The sequence below is a fragment of the Amblyomma maculatum genome, chromosome 1, assembly GCF_055883805.1.
Source record: "Amblyomma maculatum isolate TAMU_Amacu chromosome 1, ASM5588380v1, whole genome shotgun sequence".
Lineage (NCBI taxonomy): Eukaryota > Metazoa > Arthropoda > Arachnida > Ixodida > Ixodidae > Amblyomma > Amblyomma maculatum.
Window position 1 is genome coordinate 452,262,915 of NC_139344.1, and position 16,107 is coordinate 452,279,021.

Sequence of the window (16,107 nt, forward strand, 5' to 3'; positions counted from 1 at the left end):
ATTTGGAACAGCACGAGCTCTTGCCGCCCTCTATGTTCGACTTCCGACCACAATTATCAGCGCAGGAAGTACTGCTCCAAATGAATGGGGAAATCATTGATCCCCTTTCGGGAGTTCCGGAGACAGACCTATTTTGGCCCTGGATCTGAAAGGGGTCTTTGACAACGTTAAACATAGTAGAATCCTGAAAAATTTAAACGCCACCAATTGCGGCGAGAAAACGCCTAGCTACATAAATAAACTTCTTAAAAAATCGGAAATCTTTTATCATATTGGGTAATGAAAAATTTGGAACCATCGATATGAGAACCTGAGGAACAACTCAAGGAGCTGTTCTCTCTCCGCTGCTATTTAGCGTTGCCCTCGTAGGCCCCCCAGAGAGGCTCAACGCTGTGGATGGCGTACGCCACGCCATCTATGCGGACGACGATACCATCTGGTCGTGGTTAGGGCGCTTGGCTACTCTGCCCAAGGAATCGGAATTGAATCCCGGTCTCGGCACCCGATTTTCAATGGAGGCGAAAAGCAAGGCGCCCGTGTGCTGTGCGATATCACTGCACATTAAAGAAACTCAGGTGGTCAAAATTTCCGGTGCTCTCCAGTACGGCTTCTCTCATTCCTGACATTGTCTCAGTTGATTTAGGATGTTAACCATAAAACAACCAAACCGACCAATTTAAACTGGGATTTTTCAGAAGATAAGAACGAAAGCACTTAAGGGAAACTACTAGCAAATATTACCTATTTTCTGTTCATCATTAAAAATATGCTAAAAGCTTAAAATTTCTCATTTACTCGAAATCGGAAAATTTGTGTCATGGTTTTATGTACTTTTCGAACACTGACGATTGTAATTTATGAAGAAATGAAACACAATTAGGTCCACTCCGTACCTAGCCAGACCAGCATTAATTATACGGAGATGTCGGCATTCAGTGCTTCCAAATTTACAGGTTGCAAAGTGACTGTAATTTGCTACATTGACCTGGAGGCCGGCGCCCGCTGAAGCCCTTTGACTGAGCACTGGCTGTCCTACACTGCGAGGTTTCTTTGCAAAGCTTCAGCACGCTGCGCTTAAGCCGAAACCTTTTAATGCCTTATCCTTGTGTACAGAAGGTTGTCGGCAGAGCTGCCACGATTTCGAGAAAATAAACTATCCCCAACACTGCGCTCTACTACTGCGCCACGCACATGATCATGAAACACTCTTCAGAATTCAGCTTGTCTACCAAGAGGATGATAGCGGGATTCCGCGAGTGACAGATACTGCGCCTTTCCTTTGCTGCAAACGAATTATAGAACGCCCATGAACTTTGATGCCTTCAATGAAATACTGGTTGTATTCCATTGAAGGCATCAAAGTTCATGGGCGTTCGAAATACTGGTTGTATTCGCCCCGCCGGGGTGGTGCAGTGGTGAGACGCCCGACTACTGTGCCGGAGTACCCGGGTTCGAACCCGACCTCGGCGGCTGCGTTTCGATGGAGGCCCCGCCGGGGTGGTGCAGTGGTAAGACGCCCGACTACTGTGCCGGAGTTCCCGGGTTCGATCCCGACCTCGGCGGCTGCGTTTCGATGGAGGCGAAACGAAGTGGCGTCCGTGTGCTGTGCGATGTCAGCGCACGTTAAAGATCCCCAGGTGGTCGAAATTACTCCGTAGCCCTCCACTATGGCTCCTCTTTCTCTCTATCCACTTTCACTCCCATCTTCCTCCTTCAATTACGGCGCGGTTCAGGTGTCCACAGTTGCAAGTGTGACAGATACTGCGCCTTTCCCTTCCTATGAACCCCTTATTAACCCCCCTTTCGATGGAGGCGAAACGAAGAGGCGTCCGTGTGCTTTGCGATGTCAGCGCACGTTAAAGATCCCCAGGTGGTCGAAATTACTCCGTAGCCCTCCACTACGGCTTCTCTTTCTCTCTTTCCACTTTCACTCCCACCTTGCTCCCTTCCCTTACGGCGCGGTTGCGGTGTCCACAGAAAACAATGAGACAGTTACCGCGCCTTTCCCGTTAAAGAACCCCAGGTGGTCGAAATTTCCAGAGTCCTCCACTACGGCGTCTCTCATAGCCTGAGTTGCTTTGGGACGTTAAACCCCCACAAACCCAAACCCAAACCCAAACCCTTCCTATAAATAAATCAGTTTTATTTTACTGGTTGTATTCGACAAGGGGCGCGCGATTTACCGTTACAGCAGGTGATGACGTCACCAGGCCATTCATGCATATAGGAAGCTGACCCCGCTGGGCGTCCGATGCAGGTATCCATGCGGCTCCTTTCATTTGCATGTTCCTCGAGTGCCGCACCAGGAGGCGTTAGTACAGCAGGCATCAGGGGGGGCTTCATTATAGAAAATGCGCAGTATCTCCCACAATTCTTCGCGGACACATGTACCACGCCGTAAATGAAGGGAGGAAGGTGGGAGTGAAATAAGAAAGTGAGATAGAGGTGCCGTAGTGTAGGGCTAAAATTTATCGTGCTATAACGGCTTTCGCCTCATCGCACTTTAGCTGTCCAAAGTGCCTTCCAGAATTTTGTTACGCCCAACCGCTGCACTTTTGTCAGTGCGCAATCTCTCTTTGTTGATTACTGCATGGACTTTGGGCTCCCCGGCTGTCATTTCTGGCATCTAAAGGTGCCTCTATCGATAGTCATCAAGTACTGCTCGACGGGGATACACTGGAAAGAACATTTCGGTCGTTTGTCGTTCCGTCCTTGGCTCACCAGGTTAAATGTTTTCTGCTTGTTTAGGTTAGTCGCCTTTTTATTACTTTTCACAGTACATCCGGCACCCCGTTTATCGTAGCAGGGTTTAACCATCAGGAACTATCCTGTTATAATCACACGCAATTAGGCTTAATTTCGCAACGTAAGCATAGTGGTAATTACTGAGAAAGAAGTTTTCTTCTCGTGAATAGATGAGAATTTCATTTTCCTGGCGATATGCTAGAAAAGGAAGTAATGCCTGTCAGTAAAGAGAGGACCTATGACGGCCACCGGTGCCGCAAGACAATGTTGTTGCGAAGCAGACAATCTTATTTGAGCAAGGCACCTTGAGCTTCAAATACGAGTGACAGCTGGTTGCGAAGAATCCAAGAGCTTCGTCGTCATAGTATCAACGCAATGTCTTCTTCTTTACAATTGCCCTGGTGGAAATAGGGAGCCATCCTGCCCACTTAAGGCGAGGGGATTACAAGGGGATCATAGAAGGGTTTTTGGCGACTAATGTAAACAACGTCTGGCCCACGGCGACTATGGTACGAAGAAGACGTTGCTGGCTCCACGATATAGTTAACTGGAGATGTACGCTCCAACACACGGTAGGGACCACGATACTTTGCTTAGAATTTAAAATTAGCCTGATTAGACAACCAAATGAAGGTGTTGGCAGGAAAATCAAAAGCGGGCTTGCCGTGATCGCTGTCAGATCGGCGGAGGTCTTGATTGTCGGCCGTGAATGAGCCAGCCAGCTGGCGACACTGCTCAGGATTACGGGCTACAGCAGAAGCAGATGTCTACACTGAGCAGTGTGGATGGTAAGGAAGTATGCTGTCTAGCAGATAGGAAAGATCAGAGCTGTATAACAGAACAGAACAAAATGGGGAAAAGCCAGTCGATGCCTCGAGACACAGTATTGTAGGCATGGGTGAGGTATGAAAACACCTGATCTCAATCAGAGGTGTCAGAAGAAATCTACATGACAATCATGTACCCAACAGTCCGCTTAAATATTCATCTGAAGCCGTTGGTTTGAGAGTGGTATGCTGTGGTAGTCAACAGGTCGTGGACAACTTGACAAGAATACGCGGCCACGGTTGCTTAGAAGTCCGCGAGGAGCATCGTGACGAAGAAAGAAGTGATGTAAGATGAAGGAGGTGACATCGTGAACACTAGCCGTAGGTACTGCTGGAGTCTCCTCGTAGCAAGTGAGGTGACCCACGGCGAAGATTATCCAGTCGTTGCCTGAGTTGAGGAAAAGGGGACATACGGTCCCATGCCAATGCAATTTAAGGGTAGAGCTGGATAAGGCATTGGCTATAAGTACCCAGGGGAGAGGTGCGGAGACACCTTCCGCTTCTCACAAGCAGTGCAGGAGCGAATATAGCGGCGGACAAAGTTGTACGCCTAATGCCAGTAGCGCTGGCGGAGACACTCGTATGTCTTCAACAAGCCACTATGTCCGCATTGCGGGTCAACATTTTGATGTGCACAAATATCTGGTGGCGAGAAACGGCCAAAAGCCATTTTCGGCCATGCAGACGATAGGTTCTCCTATACAGCAGACTGCACAGTATCTTAAAATGGGAAGCTCGGCCATGAAGAGCTCACTGGAACGAAGGCCTAGAGGATGCGGTGAGTATGCTAAGGGGGCGCCCTCGCCAAATGCAGCCGGCACAGCAAGACAGCGCGCTTTGACTGCGCAGTGCTATGATACGCTTCCGGTGGAATTATATTTTCCCTTTTAAAGGCACCCTTAGGGGTCAAGAAACATTTCATGTGTGAAATTTAAAGTTAATAAACAGCCTGAAGAGATATAAAAAGTTGTGCCAAGAAAGAGTAGAGCGTGTTACGGCGATAACAGCTAACAGCTGGGTTAAACAAAATAGCGCCGCTCACTCGCGAGCTCAGACTTTCGCTGCGCTTGCAGATGTTGTTTGGCCGTTAGTATTGTTAAGTAATGCGCTCCGGCTGCCTGTTCCAGGCTGTTTGAACAGTGTAGGTCCGTGATTGTGCTGAGCTGTGCGTGTCTTAGCTGCAGTTCTTCAAATGCTGACCGCTCTCAACCAGGCTGTCCATAACTCACGACTGTGCTCCGTTTGTTCTTGTAGGATCACTGCATAAGCGAGTGATTTTGCTGCACCGTGCATGTCTTAGCTGCCCTTCTTTCAGCGCTGACAACTCTCAAAGAGGCTGCCCATTACTCGCGCCTGTGTGTCGTTTGGCTAATAGTGCCAGATTGTTTTAGGTTGGGATTTCCACCAAAGCCGCCGGTGGAAGGGCTCTTGCCTTATCTGCTCTTTTTTGCCCATCCAGACTTTATCTGCTGCGGTGGACATCGTGGAGAACGTTGCATTTGCGCTCATAGCAAAAATTTAAAGAAAATAAAAAAATACAGCATTCTTATGAGCCTTCATGTATATATTAACCGAGTGCCCGAGCAAGCAATTGAAACATCCCTCTGGCATAGTACAAAGCGTGGGAACCAGAATCTCCCCTCCCTTCCTGCACAGAGCCCCCAAGCGCCTTCGGCATAGCTTTTTGGCACAAGACAAGCATGGAATACACGTGTCAGTGCATAAGTGGAAAGAATATGACTATCAACGCGTGAGTGGATCGGGCGACGGTTGGCCGGAGCGAAGTGGGAACACAGCCTACCGAAGGGAGAGGGTTCTATGCTTTTACCGGAGACAGTGTATTTGGTTTTGATCTAGTTCATATAGAGGGGCCCTGGGTAGGACTAGAATAGCAATACGAGTTCACTTGTAGACCCGGCCACTGAAAATTATTGCACTTGTTTCTTTGTTAACCAAGTGATTGAAGAAATGGTAGTCCAGTCCATTCTGAGCTTTGCTCAAACTTAGTAATGTAATATGAATATGTTGTAACCCTCTAGGTGCTTAGGCCCTCACCAGTTAAGTAGCGCAAAGTATTTGTTTTTCTTAATTCATTTTTGGTCCTTCCAGTTTTACTGTGAATATTATATGGCCTAAATATATGCTCTGCAGCCCTTTTTTAAGATTGTGCTCCCTGTGCTCTTTGTCTCCACTTCGATGCAATCTGTTTTGTTCGTTTGATGTTTAGAAAGTCCTGTTGAATAGGAAAAGCATTTTTGCGCATGTAGTTTTATCCTTGTCATTGCTGCTGATTTAAAGGTGGCTGGGGCGTCGTCAAGCTGCAGAAAAAGCAGCTTTCACCCCAGTCACCTGATTTCGCTCATTTGTACTAAGTGGTGAAAATAAACTTGATTTTATTATTATCTTCAAGCATGCCTCCTGCTCTTCCACGTCAAACTACATGACTGAAATGTAGTCTGGTGTTTGTTGACGATATTTGACACTTAATGGCATTATTCTCCTTGCTGAAAGTGAAGACAGGAACACTTTATGAGTTTGTCATAGATGTTTAAGGATTAGAACGAAAAAGAACAGTACAAAGCTGTCAAGGAGAAACCTGGTGTATCATTTCTTAGTTTGTAATAAAAATAATTCATGTATAAGGTCTGAGTGTGCATTCTCATGAGCAAAGAACACAGTTCCTGCTCACTGCAAGCAGGTCGCAGCAGTGATGGTGTTGTACAGAAAAACACTTCTCTAAAAATCAAACATTGATAGACAATACTCATCTGTCAACCGCAAGAGAAATCATAAAGTGTGCCTTGAGTGACTTGTAAACACTATGTTCCAGCCAAAGGCTGTGCTTATTACCTTGTCTGTATGTAGTAATTAGTTTTTCCTTTCATGTAAGCTGCACTGCAGAGCAGTCAATAATTCGTACTTATTTTTTGATACATGGCGGCTATACCTTATGTTCCTTCTTTACCTGACACCCTATTATGGTTTCACACAACACAAACAATTCCATACTTGCAGCGGTCGCCTACTTGGCTTCAAATGGCGCAAACTGGACAAAAAAGAAATGTGCAGGAAGCACTACTTTTTAAGAGATCTACATATCCGGCGAAGGCACGTAATGATGTATAGTATGTCTCTACTATTTAGAGATTGATACAATAGCGCTTTGATATCACAACCGTGCAAGTTTACTGAAAGAAGTTTATAACACCTTTATGAGTTACTCTTGTTGCCGAGACAGAGTGCCTTATTTAGCACTTAAGAAGATGCAACAGCATGTGCGGCTAGGGGTAAACGTTAAAAAGCTCCGCTGCAAAGAGAACACGAAATCTGATATGAGGTGCAGAAAGCACACGGCAACCCTACTGACAAATCCTGTATAAAATTCGTACAGGAAATTGTATACAGGTTTACTGTACAGGATCTGGGATACATGATTGTGGGCTATTTCAGGAAATTACTGCACTGCCCTGGAAAGTCCGGAATGAAACCGCTCGGCGCTCTAATACCGGAATGGCCTGTATGGTTGATGGCCCTCGTTTACAAAAGAAACGCGTCGCCAGGTTGGAAAAGCATGCAACAATATAAAATAACACGACTACATTTAAAAAGTAAATAATTAAAATATAAACAGTGTTTTCCAAGTCTGGAGTCGAACTTGCAAGGCTGGAACTCAACCAATAGCCGAGTGCATTGATTGCTTCTCGCGTTAACGTCGGCCATAGGAATCATGAGGGGAGATTAGTGCACAATAGATAATTATACCGAGGGGTCTGGAAAGAAAGGGTCAGAACATTTTAACGTATAAGCCTGAAATGTGCCACTAAAAGTCAAAGGGGAAAACAAGTGGACAGGAAAAAAAAGCCCACTTGGGCAACGCTGCGTGCAGCATCAGCGGCACCCAAACCGTTCGTGCTGGCGTGTCTTGAAGACCATGACAGCACGGCAGCCCCCGCTCTAGTTCCTCCTGCAGGCTTTCGTCGGAGCCAGAGGACTCTAGTGCGCTCCCTGTCCACTGTTTTGTTCACAAGGTGCATCCACGCTGGTTTCGGCCAACGCACAAACTCCACCACATCCACACGCGCCCGCCAGAGGGCATGCAACGCAAGCACTATTACAATGTCTCGACGCTCTGGACACTCACAAGGCGCGTCGAGACACAAGAGCCCTGGCCATGTGACTTCCAAACCTGCGGCAAAAAATCCCCGTACTTCGTCCCAGAAGATGTGCGCCGTGTTGCATTCCATGACATGTTGAGCGGTCTCCCGCCGGCCACACGGGAGACAGTTTGCGCCCCATGGTAGGAAGAAACCCCGCTCTTCCTGACGGGCTTTCACGAACAAAACTCCTGTGTGGAAACGGAAGAAGAAATCATTGGAGCCTGTTGGAACGGGCAGCCTCCTGACTCGCTTGAGGACATCAGTCTTGCCCACCCCTATGGGTGGTAGCCGATATACTGGAGGTTGTAGAAAATGTGCCAGCAAGTCCCAGCAAAGCTTTCTCGGTTTTACTGCGAGCAGGTACTCCCAGGAAAAAAGCCCTTGCAGCAGCGCCGGGAACAGCGCTACCTCCTTGTAGAAAGCTGTGGCTCTCATGCCGTGCCATATTGGCTTAGTTGTGGCCAACCAAGGGGCCAAGTGCGCCGAGCCCAGATACTGAGTGGCCGTGCGAAGGAAATTATCCTTTTGGTTTTAAAAGAAAGTGAGCCTTTGGACTACAACTTTAAGTTCTATGTTCACTAAGACCAGTCCGCCTCGCTCCATGCTCCAGAAGAGGTTACTTCAGCGCATGGGCTCTGCCGTAGAGCACCAAATGAAGACTGCCTATGATCTGTGTAGCCTGCCCACGGAGTCCCTGTCGATTGTGGTCACTCTGGCTGAGTATATTACCACCGGGTAAACCACCGCGTTTCATACATAGGCTCTCGTGAACATGGCTATGTGCCTCGGCCGCCATGGGTCTAGCTTCCTTTCAGCGGCAGCTAGTTTGTGTTGTGACCTGTTTATAATCGCTTTGCTAATATCTAGATTAGCGCCTTAGATTAGATTCTTTCGGTCCATTCTACTCCAAAGAGTTGGCAGGGCTTCCCTCTCCAGTCTCCCAACCAGGCGCCTTCCGATTTTCCTAAATTTAGTTCGGCTGCAAAACAATTGACAGAAGAAGTTTGCCAATGAAATCACCTCTCCCACTTGTTGCTGGGATGTGCAAATGAAGGCTGCGTCGTCCGCGTATACGAGGACACGCAGTTCTTGGCCGCCGAGATCTAGACCCTTGATGGTTTTACACGCAAGTACCATGCGACATAGAGGTTCCAGATATAAGGTGAAGAGAACCGGCGATATCGGACACCCTTGTCGTACTGATCTATTCACGTGTATCGGCGCGCCTGGTATATCGTGAAGGACGATTGCAGTACTAATTTCAGTGTAACAACTTTTGAGCCAATCTATTATGCCGTCACCTACTTCGCACTGCTGAAGGAGAGAAAAGAGGAAAGCCCGATCAACCTGATCAAATGCCTTCCTCAAATTGATCTGGAGAACGGCCAAAGGAGGGAGCCCTACATCCGCCGCCTCGCGGACCTTCCTCATGCGGTGTAAGTTGGTGTTTATGGAGCGCCCTTTGGAGCCGCATGTTTGATGCTCTTCCACCACGGTGTTGAGGGCGGTCACGAGTCGACGAGTGAGAGCTCTAGCTCTTATAGTCTATGGAAAGAAGAGTGATTGGCATGAAATCGGCTACGTCGGGGGTCGATTCGGAGGAAGGTTTCTTAGGAATTAGGTCTAAATTGCTGCGCCGCATAGAAGGAGGGAGAATTTTCGTTTCCTTATATCCTCGAAAACCTCAGCTAGTATTGGACTGACTTCATTCCTAAGCATTGGTACACTTCGGCTATTCTGCCGTACGGTACGGGTGCTTTTGTCTTAGGGTGTTTTGCAATTGCGCGCTCTATTTTGTTAGCAGTCAATGAGGGGTTTGTTGCCTCCCTAATCTCCTGAGGAACTTTGGGTAGTTCGTTCAGGACTTCGGATGACACGGGATCCAGCAGTTTTCCGGCCTGGAAAAGCTTGCAATAGTATTCATCGAAGGCCTGCGCCACTTCGCCGTGCCCTCGCGCAACGGTGGCGCTGTGAATAATCTCCCGTATACTAACCTCAGCAGCCTGCTCCCGTTCGATGGAATAATAGAGTTTTGATGGCTGCGCCTCGTACTGCACTCTTTGCTCCAGACTGCGGACGAGTGCGCCCCAATAATGCCATTCCATTTCCGATCGAAGTTCCGCTTTAACCTTCCGAATGTCATCACAAAATGTTCCCGCCGTCTCTTCGTTGGCCTCGACAAGGTCCTGAAGGGTGCCTGTGAGGTGCTGGAGTTTAGCTTTAGCGGACGCGGCAATTTTTGTTCCAATCTCTGTGGCAAGGGTTTTGACGTTTGTTTTAAATAACTCCCACTCTATTGCATTAACTGATACAGACTTAAGCCTAGCAATCTCCTTATTTACTTTATCTAAGAACTCGTCATTGCAAAGGATAGTCGAGTTCATTATCCACCGTCTTTCCACTGTTTTTCCTGTCCGACATGTTCCGGGGCTCAGCACGCACGAGACCAGGCCATGATCAGAGAAACACACAGGAGAGAAGGCGTAGCTGCGGACGCGATGGAGCGCCTCGCCGCAGACATAGATGCGATCGAGGCGAGCCTGCGCTGTACCGCGCCAGTGGGTGCAGCGCACAGTCGACCCCGTTTGTCCGAGCGCCCCACCAGGTCAGAATCGCGCAGGACCTCTCTTAACACCCACGCCGACGCATCCACACCGCCTGCCCCGCCCGCTCTGTCACTCGTGCTGAGTACGCAGTTAAAATCACCTCTGATGTATACGATTCCGGGGACAAGAAGAAAAGGACGGAGAGATCGAAAGAGCTCGGACCGTGCCGTTATCTCATTTGGGGCGTACACACACACAAAGCGAGTCAGCTCCCTCTCCACAAGGGCATCAACGAGACAAAAGCGCTCGTCCGCTCTCAGCTCGCAGTCAACAATGGTGACGTTATCTTTTTACATAATGAGAATGGCGGTGACTCCTGCTCTTGAAGTCGTGATTGTATTGAAACACCAGAATTGAGCTCCAAAGTAACGAAGAATTTAGCATCATCAGCACTTGAAATTTTGGTCTCCTGCAAAAGAGCAACGTCGACGCTGTTTTCATTAATTAAGTCGAGGAGCCATATTTTCCTTTTTGTTTTTATAAGGCTCACCACGGTTAATGTTGCCTACTTTAAGTGACAGCTGGGAGGGATCAACTGTGTTGGGAAAGCTTACCGGGCTGGTGGCATGCGACCCTCGCTTCCACCTACCGAAGTTCCCCTCTCCACCTCGCAGTGGTGGCTGGCGGCTGCAATGGCTTTCATCATCACGCGGCGGCTTTCTCGCTTCCCTTCCTTGACATTGGGTTCGTCAATGGCATTCAATGGCATCGCTGGGGTTGGTGCTGGTTTTTTCCAACTTGCCGTCTCTGTTTCTTTCCGCAGTCCGCCTTCCTTCGCTGTCGTTCCTCCGGGTTTTTTCCTTCCTCTCTCACAAGTTGTCTGCAGTCCTGTTGTTTAGAGACCGGCTTATCTGATACCGATCCCTGAGGCCCCTCGACGTCGTTCAAGAGAGCTGAAGGTTCGTCGACCTCCCTGATCGCAGTGACATTTATGGTGCTGGGTTCGTCCAGCGTCTCGGTTCGCATCTCATTCTGCGCGGCGGCCGCTTCCGAGTTCGCGATGCTGCAGGCCCTACCATCAGAAGAGAAGGAGACCCAGCTTCCCCGAGAGTTGGGATCGCTACTTCTTGTGGGGAAAAAATGGAGGCTTCGGTCAATGCACCCGCCGGACTTTCGCTGTCTAGTGGCGATTCCATGTTTGTCGCCATTTTTTCCACGTTCTCTGCGTCCATGAAATTATCCAGCCTCGTTCTGGTTGCATAAGACTGCGTGTAGTCTTCCTCGCGGTGTCCGATGGAGCGACAGGCCTGACAACAGGGAGCTTTGCACTGCCTGCCTAGGTGTCCGGTCTCTCGACATCTCCAACAAAGCGGTGCTCTGCTGGGCACGGCGATCAGGACCGGGCCGCCATAGACTGTCACCTGGTGGGGTATTTCATCAAGTGATGTCGGTTCTTTCTCATGGCGCGATCTGAACTATTCGCGTGCTTGAACCGGTATGCTCCAGGCCAGGGCGGCGCCACTTTTCGCGTCGCACCACTTTCACCTGACCGAAGAGCTAAAAATGGGGTATTAGCACCTCGTCAGGGATTTGGGGCGGCATCCAGGGGACTTTCACATCCTTCTCCTGCTGATTCGGAATAATGACCAGACATATCTTGTTCTTGACAAATATTTCGGCCTTTGCACCTAAAACTTCCATGTCATGTGGAGTCTTCAAAGTGAGCATCCAAACACGATTAAATTGGAAAACTGCTAGAGAAAACTCCGTCATCATGTCAATGAACTCCGAGAGCGCCGCCGCGACATTATCGATTTGGTAGGGACGGACAGGTGGGTCACAATATAAGAATATAGAGGTTTCACTCAACTTGCCTGTTGGTAGTGTAGACAGCAAAATCCTGTGTTTCGGGATGAAGGCAGAACCATGGCGCGGCGGGGAAAACTGGTTTGGCGCGTATGCGCCGGCCGCTCGTGTGGAGCTCGTTTTTTCCATGACCTCTCCCTCAGAGTGCGGCGGGGAGACTCGCTACTCCCCGCCGGGTTACGTTTAAATTGGTTATTATTCAGTATATGTAGCTACTTTTGCTCTTTCGTACTTTGAATATTTTTCTTGGCTGTAGTATTTGTGGCCGTAATTAACCGATCACCCTTTAAACACGCTGAATCTTTTTCCAGGCTATCACGAGGGATAACAAAAGTCCCGTATCTTCATAATGCGTCCCTTTATTGCAAGCAAACTTCCAGATATCATAATTTACTAGTGCTGATGTGTTTTTTATCATCTACGAAAGCTTGTAAGTTTTCCTACATATAAAGATATCCGGTGCACTAATACTTGTAATACTGGGCGTCTTAGCTTCATGTGCTACCAGCGGAGCAGCGATGTCAATGAATACACTTCCGATTGAGCGGTCTCAACATGTAAACATTCGAGAACGCGTCGCTCGGTGTGCGGCTATCTGCACATCTTTCGATGATCAACGATGTTTGTTTATTTTTTCTCGAGCAGTTTTTTGTCATTCGTAGCGAAACGATACGTACGTGCTTCCACTTTCGCGTTGATGGCGGCAGATCTTCAGTCGCAAATATGAAGACGCACCGCAAGATCGCACGAGCTGCAGCGACTGTTGTGCGCGCAAAAGCGACGCGACGCGCTTATAGGCTTGCTAGCGCAGACTTCGATGGCTTCGTAATTTCGAGGTATTTGTGAAACGAAGCGCGCTCTTTATATACAGAATAGTTGTATTATATATTTGGTCTCATGCTTATTTAGTGCGCTGGCGTGTCCGGCATCGTCATTTTGATTGAGCTTCATCGATCGGCCCGGCTTCTGTTGAAGCAGAAATACTCTCCCAGTATCAGTTCCAGAAATGACGCGTTCGTGCGGTTTCTGGTTAATTGATACAGGCTGAACCCAAATTAAATCGCGCGGGGCTCTCATTCCGGAAATTCCTGTATGGTCCGTGGCCCTTGTTTCAGAAAAGGAACTGGACGCCAGGCTGGAAAAAGCGCGCAGAGCTAGAAAATAGCTCTACTATATTTTAAAAAATAAACATTGCGTGTAGTGATCCGAACCTCGGGCTTCTTATGCAGCAAGCACCATTTTAAGCACTATACCACAGCGGAATTTTTTTTCAGCATGGTATTTATTACATGCTTTTAAATTCAGCATACAGTTATATACATTATTTCCAGAGTAATCAGCCTGCAGGCGAAAAGTCCAATTGGAACATACAACACAACACCACACAACTAGTATACGACTTAGCACAACTTCACTAAAACAGTGGCAAGGAAAGACAACACATCAACAATGGCAGCCAGTCCGGTTGATAGTCACTATCTTCGTAAGTGTCTTTAAGCTGGTGTACTATCTGGCCGAAATGAGTAGCAGGGGAGACTAGAGGTTCAGTATTCCGATCCAACATACGCGTTTTCCACAGGCTGTGCAGTCAAAGGAGGGAAATCATGTCAAAGGGTTCGTGGTCATGTTCGGTGGCTATCAAGTAACGCACACTGTGGGAATTCAAAATAAAGTCTTTCTTCAATGTTCTTTGCAGAACGTCCCAAAATAATATTGCATCTTTGCAGGCAATAAAAGAGTGTTCGATGGTTTCAGGTGTGTCACATAACCGGTAATTAACAGAAGAAACGAAAATATCTTTTTTTTCTGAAGCCAAACTTTAACAGACAAAACCTCGGCATGATGTTTAAAGAAAAACGTTTTAATAGAAGGCGAGATCGGCATTTTGCGCACCCTTTTTACCACATCATGCCCCATATGATTAGAATAGAGTGAATGATATAAGGGAGGCGGGAACAACATAGATATCAAATCTTGGTATAACTTTTTTCGTGAAACAGAGAATAAGTACTCATAAGAGAAGCGAACTGCCAGAAAACGCACTGAATCGCAAACTTCTTTCAAAAAAACCAAATAATAAGGGCCGATCGGTAAAATTGGAAGAGACCACTATGTTTGGAAGAAGGTTTACTAGGTTAGTTTGCAGGAATGCTCTGGTAATTGGATGGGAGCTATTACGGAAAAAAGAAGAAACGAGCAACTAACTGTCTGACATAGAGATGTGCCAAACCTAGTCCGCCAGCAGAAACAGGCCTGAATAAGCTATCGCGCCGCATAGCCTCAAAACTGGACGACCATATGAACGTCGCAAACGTTCGGGGAAAACAGTGGATGTACTTCCTCGTGCAATGGAGTACCTGTAAAACATAACAAAGTTTTGTAGCCCAAAACATGTTACACGCCTGTGCTCGGCCCAAAATTGATAGGCGGTGCGGAACAAAAGTCCGAGCATAGCTTTTGAGTGCCGTGACCCGCTCTTTCCAGTAATGCCCACTAAACTTGAACGCATGAAGGGAACTCCAAAGTATTTAGGGGGAACACAAGACCATTCAATTCCAGCATAATGAGTCGGCATTGCTCCCCATGAACCGAACCACAGACCCGAACTTTTAGACTTATTCATTTCAGCGCCAGATACAGTGCCAAACTGCTCAATGGTGGTTATAATTTTGTCGATGATGGGTTTGTCTGTGCAGAAAAACGCCAAATCGACGGCGAACGCAAGCACTTTGACTTCATTACTGAAGGCAACATAACCACGGATACTGTGGTTTTGCAGTACACTCAAACGAAGTGGCTTTAGGTAGAGGGCAAAGAGTAGCGGTGACATAGGACAGCCCTGCTTCACGGATGACCGAATTGGCACAGGCTCTGAGAGGTGACCATTAACAATCAAGCGAGTGGAACAGTTGTAACAAAGTTGCACCCCTTTCAGTACAGTTGATCCAACATTTGCACGCTCGAGAAGAGAAAATAGAAACGAATGCCGGACACGATCAAATGCCTTCGCAAGGTGAATGTAGAGTAGAGAAAGCTGCTCATAAGAGCCAGTGCAAGATTCGAGAATTGTACGTGCAATATGTATGTTATTTTGTATGGAGCGTCCCCTCAAGCCACACGTCTGATGAGGGCCAATGAGAACAGTCATGGCATATTGTAAACGATTTGATAGTACTTTCGCAAAAAGTTTGTAGTCCACATTTGCCAACGTGATTGACCTGTAGCCATCTACTTAGAGCAATTTTTCTTTATCCTTACTCTTTGGAATTAGGACTGTGTGATTCCTAGCAAAGGAATGAGGAAGGCCCCCACATCAAAACTTAAAGCAAAGATCTGCAGCAAGACAGGACTCAGCAAAGGTTTAAAAGTTTTGTAAAACTCACACGATATGCCATCAGGGCCAGGTGTTTTAGAGAGGGGTAATTGGTCAATTACGTAATCTATTTCTTCCAACGTTGAAAGGACTATTGATAAGAGCACAGTCTTCATCTGATAAAGGCGCTATAAGAGCTTTAAAGTTAGCTACTAGATCCGAATTAGAAGTAGAAGAAGCGTCACTGAAAAGTGTCGTGTAAAAGCTCACAAACACAGAGATTATGTGACACGTTTTCGTTAATAGAGTGCCATTGGACATCATTCCCGGTATCAATTTGGCAGTAGCATTACGGTGCTCATTAAGTAGAGCTTGTCGCATGGGGGTTTCAGAGTGCAAAGCAGGATTTGTACGAGATCGAACTCGGGCAACCCCTGTATCTTTCAGCGTCCTGTTTTTGTAGATCACACTTTACCCTAGTAATTTCGTCTAAATATACTCCAGGTGCCTCACGTTCTAGTTCGTAGAGGTTATACAAACTCTTATGCAATGTCCTCTTTTGAAAGTTCCTGTAAAATGACTTAAAAGACCCAATTTCAATACCTATCGCTCGCACCTCCTGTTTAAACAGCTCCCATGCAGCAAATATTGGC